General features: G+C 32.3%; 1 pseudogene; it reads right to left on the minus strand.

Annotated features, from left to right (window-relative positions):
* LOC115218974 overlaps positions 1-815 on the minus strand; it is a 91,082-nt pseudogene extending 90,267 nt beyond the window's left edge.
* Positions 816-6,934: the final 6,119 nt, after the last annotated feature.

Here is a 6,934-nt window from a genome sequence, read left to right on the forward strand (position 1 = left end):
ATTAAATGTATTGAAATTACTTAAACCTTAAAAATTATTTAAACCCTAAAATTAAATTTAGTCTTATCATAACAACCCTTCTAATACTGAGATGGCCCTTGGGTTCTGTGATAAAAGTTTTGGCTTTAATGTGATCTTAATGTAAACCTTCAATTAATATTTCATGTTGATCTAAGTTCCAAACACCAGCTTGAAAACGACAAAATAATTTTACTAAATTCTTTATTATTTTCAAAAAATTGGTTTGAACAAGTGCAGTGTGTGTCCATTCTAGTTTCTCAGAAACGTGGTTACAAATTAGTTAATAGTTTGTCCATTAGAAAGAGAAAAAAAAAAAAAGAAAACCAAATACCTTAAGATAAATCTTTGTAAACTCTCAAAACAGCAAAAACAAATACGGAAAAAGTATTAAAAAAAAACGCCAAAAGTAGAATAATTCCAGATGTGTGACTACTACTGACTAAATGAAACACACTGAGGTAAAAACAGAAAAAAAGTAAGAAAAGGAAAGTAAAAGAAATGAACCAGCTACTTACATGTGTCAATAAATCCTCCCGTGTTATGTTATGTCGCTTAGATGAGAAATGTGTGTATCCTGTTGTAGAGTACAGTGACTGCTGCCGCTGCTGCTGCTGTTGCTGTTGTTACTATTATTACATATATATATGTGCGCTGGCAGTGTTACTCGGCTTGGTCCGTGTGTTGTGTAAATATGAGACACAGGTCTGCAGTCCTACCAAGTGGAGTGTATTTGTAATGATGGCTGCAGCCAATAGCAAGCAAGTTTTCAAGTCACATGGATGGAAATAATAAAAAAAAAAAAAAAACCAAAACCCCTTAACTTCAGCACTGAATTGACAGCATGTTCGTTTCCTCAAACAAGGAAAAGTGATTTTTATTTCCACAAAGACTCATACACCAATAAATAAATAAATAAATGCATGCTTACATTCAAACGTAAAAGGATTTCTTTCATCATCATCATCATCATCATCATCAACAGCATCATCATCATCATCATCATCATCATCATCATCATCATCATCATCATCACAGCATCATCATCATCATCATCATCATCATCATCATCATCATCAACTGCATCATCATCATCATCATCATCATCATCATCATCATCGTCGTCATCATCATCATCATCATCAGCATCATCATCATCATCATCGTCATCATCATCATCATCATTATCATCATCATCAGCAGCAGCAGCAGCAAGATTATCATCATCATCACTAGCATTATCATCATTTTATATTATCATTATTTTATTTTATATTATTATCATTATTTTTATTATTTTATTATTATTATTATTATTATATTATTATTATTATTATTATTATTATTATTATCATTATTAAGGCGATAAGCTGGCAGGATGGTTAGCATGCCGGATAAAATGCTTTGTGGCATTTTCATCCATCCTTACAGTCAGAGTTCAAATTCTGCTGTGGTCAACTTTGCCTTTCATCCTCATGGGGGAAGGGGGGTCAATAATTTAAGTACCAGTGAAATACTGGTGTCAATGTAATTGACTACTCCCTTCTCCACACAAATTTCCAACCTTCTACCACTAGTAGTAAGGATTATTATCATTATCATTATTATTATTATTATTAATATTGTTGTTGTTGTTTAAGTGTGATGAATGGTTAGAATTGTTAAGTGCATCAAACAAAATGCTGTGAGGTACTTTACTTGCTATCCAAGTTCAAGCCCTGCTGAATTTTTTGACTCAACATATTTTCCTGGGTGGATAAAAATAAGTTTTAGTCCTGTTAGAAATTGAATAGTCCCTGCCTCCAGGGCTATGTAAGCACTCCTCCTCCTCCTCATCATCATCATCATGATCGTCATCCTCCTCCTCCTCCTCATCATCCTCATCATCATCATCATGATCATCATGATCGTCATCATCATCATCATCCTCATCATCCTCATCATCCTCATCATCATCATCATCATCATCATCATCATCATCATCGTCATCACTATTATTATTAAAGGTGGCGAGCTGGCTGAATCATTAGCACGCAGGACAAAATACTTAGTGACATTTCTTCCTGGCATTACATTCCGAGTTCAAATTCTGCCGAGGTTAACTGTACCTTTCGTTCTTTTGGTGGGGTCAATAAAATAAAGTACCTGTTGAGATCAAGAGTCAATGTAATCAACTAAACCTCCACCACCACTTGATTTCCAGGCCTTGAGTCTATAATTGGAAAGATTATTGTTGTTGTTGTTATTATTTAAGCAGCAAGATGGGAGAATCATTAGAGCATCAAAGAAAAACTTTAGTGGCATTTTGTTCCAGATTCTGGTGTTGTAAGTTCAAATTCTGCAGAAGTTGACTTAAATTTTATCTTTTTGATAGCATAAGCACGAATCATGTGCTAGGGTTGATGTGATCAATTAACCCCTTCTCATAACTACTGGTTTTGTGCCAAAATTAGAAACCATTATTATTATTATTATTATTATTATTATTATTATTATCATTATTATTATTATTATTATTATTATTATTATCATTATTATTATTATTATTATTAGTATTATTATTATTATTATTATTATTATTATTATTATTAGTATTTTAGTATTATTAGTATTATTATTATTATTATTATTATCATTATTATTATTATTATTATTAGTATTATTATTATTATATTATTATTATTATTAAGACGGTGAGCTGCTAAAATTGGTAGCATGCTGGGCAAAATGCTTAGTGGCATTTTGTTCATCCTTATGTTCTTAGTTCAAATTCCGCTGTGGTCAGCTTTGCCTTTCATCCTTTCAGGGTTGATAAATTAAGTACCAGTGAAACACTGGGTTGATAAAATTGACAACTTCCCTCCCAACAAAATTTCCAGCCTTGTGCTTACAGTAGAAAGGATTATTATTATTATTATTATTATTATTATTATTATTGAGTGAGAGAGCAGTTCATGCCATCAAAGTGACACTGGGGTAAAATATACGAAGCCCAATATACCCATCATGACTACCCGTCTGATAAAGGTACACCAGGCACATGCATCACAACCATATGTGCGCGACATGGTGATCTCATATCAAGATAAACAGCACATGACCTTGCAGGTGGGGCCCAGTTTGAATTTTCTTCAGGTTGAGTAGCCCATCCCGCTCAAATGGTCCCCGAATAAGGGTTGTTTAAGGATGTTGAAAGAACCACCCATGTTTCCAGAGGTGAACTATTCAAACCCCAAAGCATCCCTCTCAACACATGGCTATGATGCTCCCCCACTACTTCTGCTCGTGATCAGAGATGCACATATCGTCAGCCACTAAGGGACATGCTCAACTAGTTAAGGTCAAACAACTGACAAGCAGATCTGTGGTATTGAGCAGAATATTTGCTGTAGCCCATCTTTTATACCAAGACAAAACAATGTACATGATAACACTTCCAATCAGTTAAGATCAGAAGCCACGAGAGCCACTGCCTGGTACTGCATCAGGGCATTTATTATTATTATTATTATTATTATTATTATTATTATTAGTATTATTATTATTGCTTTTCAGCTTACATAGTCTAAATTTTGATCAATTCATAACAGATGTTAAAATAAAGTACCAGTCAAATATTAATATTGTTTTTTTTTATTGGCTAAAAAGTACCTGGTTTTTTGTAGTGTGGTACTTATTCTATCAGTCTCTTTTGCTGTATCATTAGGCTCTAAGGATGCAGACAAATGTTGCCTAGTGGTGGTGGCAAATAGAAACACAAAGATACACATGCACACACACACATATGCAAGTACACACACACATATACATACCCCCCACACACACACTCATGCACACATACACACACATCTACACACACGCAATGCACACATATTTACAAATCCGACAGACTTCTACACAGATCCCATTCACCAAAATTCACTTACACTATTGGGTGGTTGGGGTCATAGCAGAAGACACTTACTCAAGGTGCTGTGCAGTGAAATCGAACCCAAAACCATGTGTTTGCAAAGCAAGCGTATTAACCACACAACCATGCCTCAACACCATTTTCATTATTGTTATGACTAAAGTCATTTGTGCTTGAATCCTCACCAAAACCAGTTTTGCCTTTCTTCCTTTCAAGTTTGATAAATTAAAGTACCACTCATATACTGGGTCCCACTTAATCCTCTGGACCCCACCTTTTAATACAATTTTAATTTTATTCTAATGTTAATGCTCATTATCGTCATCATAATCAGGGCATTGGATTAACAGAATCACTAGAGCATTGGCAAAAAACACTTTCCAGTATATCTAACTTTCTATGTTCTGAGTTCAAATTCCACTGAAGTCAACTTTGCTTTTCATTCTTCTAGGGTTTAAAAAATACAGTACCAGTCAAGTTATGGGGTTGATATAACTGGCTAATCTCCTCTTACTAAATTTTCTGACCTTGTGCCAAAAAGAAAACTATTATTATTATTATTATTATTATTATTATTATTATTATTATTATTATTATTATCATTATTATTATTATTATTATTATTATTATTATTATTATATTTATTATGACATAAGGCAGGTTCATTAGCATGCCATTCAAAATGTTCAGTGGCACTTCTTCCAGCTTTAAGTTCTAAGTTCAAATGTTTCCATGATCACTTTTGCCTTTCAACCTTTTGGATTCGATAAAATAAGCACCAGTTGAGCAGCAGGGTTGATGTAATTGAGTCCATTTCCCCTTAAAATTGCTGGCCTTGTGTCAACATAAGAAAGAATGATTATCATCATCATTATTATTATTATTATTATTATTATTCAGTGTTATATTTTATATATCGTGCTTTCACTTCACTACCGAGCGCAGCTCTGTGTGCCTTGGGTATGTGCTGTGATTTGTTGTGATGCTCTGATGGTTATTGTATGGAAAGTGTTCTGCGTAGGATGTGTGCAGTGCCTAGTAGTGCAATTTTCTGTATGTTATATGTGTTTGTAAGTCCTGGTGTTTTTGTTATGTATTTGTCTGAATATTTTTTTATCTATTATTATTATTATTATTATTATTATTATTGTTATTATTATTATTATTATTATCATCATTATTATTATGAAGGTGGTGAGCTGGCAGAATTGTTAGCATGCCAGGCTAAAATGCTTAGTAGTATTTTGTCTGTCTTTATATTCTGAGTTCAAATTCTATCGAGATCAGCTTTGCCTCTCATCCTTTCAAGGTTGATAAATTAAGTACCAGTGGAACACTGGGGTCGATGTGATTGGCTAGTTCCCCTCCCCACAAAACCCAGGCCTTGTACCTAGAGTAGAAAGGATCATCATCCTCATCATTATTATTATTATTATCATTATTATTATTATTATTATTATTATTATTATTATTATTATTATTATACAGCTTAAATAATGTAAAAGAAGAAAGTTGTTCTGTTGCTGATGGAAGACAACAAATTTTAAACATGTAATAAACTTCAAGCTGTGATAGAAATTTTAGCTAGAATTTTGTGTAATATAAAAACAAAGAAAAACCAAAGGAAATTAAAACCATATTTTGGTATGAGCGAACAGTTCTTGTAAAGTTTCTCTCATTATATCTTCAGAGGAATCCTGAGATTTTTTGTTTAATTATTATTTCCATGGGTATGTATTTGTGCACATGGTTTTGTGTATGTCTGTGCATATAAAAATATGTTTATATATGTGTATGCATGTCTGTGTATATGAGTGCATGCAATATGTGTCAGTGTAAGTATTTGAGTTTATTTATGTGGTAGAGTTTCATGTGTGCCTACGTGTGAAAATTATGTCTGTGTGTAAAGATGTGTGTGTAAATGTGCAAATATGTATATGTGTGTGAGCGTGTGTATGTTTGTGTGTGCATGTGTGCATGTGTGTGTGTATGAATAAATGGATATGCTTGTGCAAATGTGTGAGTGTGTATGCATATTTGTTGTGTGTCTGTATGCAGAGTGTGAAATATATGTGTGTGTGTATGAGTGTGAGTGTGTGCGCGTGTATGTACATATGCAAATACATGTACGTGTATGCAAATATCTGTGTATGCACGAGTGGAGATACACAAGTGTATTTGCACATCTGCACTCTTCTCACAGTTGCAACATTATGTGAATATGTGCGTGTACGCTTTTATGCATTTCTAACTGTGTGTTTATATATGCGTGTGAGTGTGTGTGTGTGTCTGAGTGCATACGTGGTTGTGTGTTTTACTCAGCATCTTGCCTAGGAAGAAGGAGGGAGAGGAAGAAGCTTCGTCACATTTCCAACTGTTAATTTCCTTCTGTTATATTTACTTTTCCACTTTAATTATTTATACAGCGTATAATTCAGTGATTGTTGGATTTTTAAATAAACAGTTCATTATTAAAAAATATTGATTTTTTTTTTCCTTATTTAGTTATTTATTCATTTATTTATTTATTGATCCAATCTCATTAATTCATTTTATTTCATTCTTTTGTTTTCCTTCTTCATATTTTCTTGCATTTTTGTTTTGATTTTTGTTATTATTGTCATTTACATTTTATTGTTTTTGTTTGTTTTAATATAGATCAATTTTACAAATTATTGAAATATTTTTCTTCTCATAATTAAAAGATTGCTTTATATTAAGAATATCTACTAATTAATTGAAATATAAACCACTGCAACAGAATGCTTTCAATATAATTAAATGAAGTGTATACAAAACCTCCATATTGAAATGATTCTATTTTCATGTTTATTATTTCTTTATTTCTTTATTTAATTTATTTATGTTTCTACTCAATTATTACATAGCTTCAAGCAAGTGTTGCATTACAGTTACAATTAATATTTCACTAAATTTGCTATAGGATCTCGCATACTATTAAATTAAATTCCATAATTAAATAAATGTTATTTAATTTTCGTGATC

The sequence above is a fragment of the Octopus sinensis genome, linkage group LG14 (genome assembly GCF_006345805.1).
Source record: "Octopus sinensis linkage group LG14, ASM634580v1, whole genome shotgun sequence".
Lineage (NCBI taxonomy): Eukaryota > Metazoa > Mollusca > Cephalopoda > Octopoda > Octopodidae > Octopus > Octopus sinensis.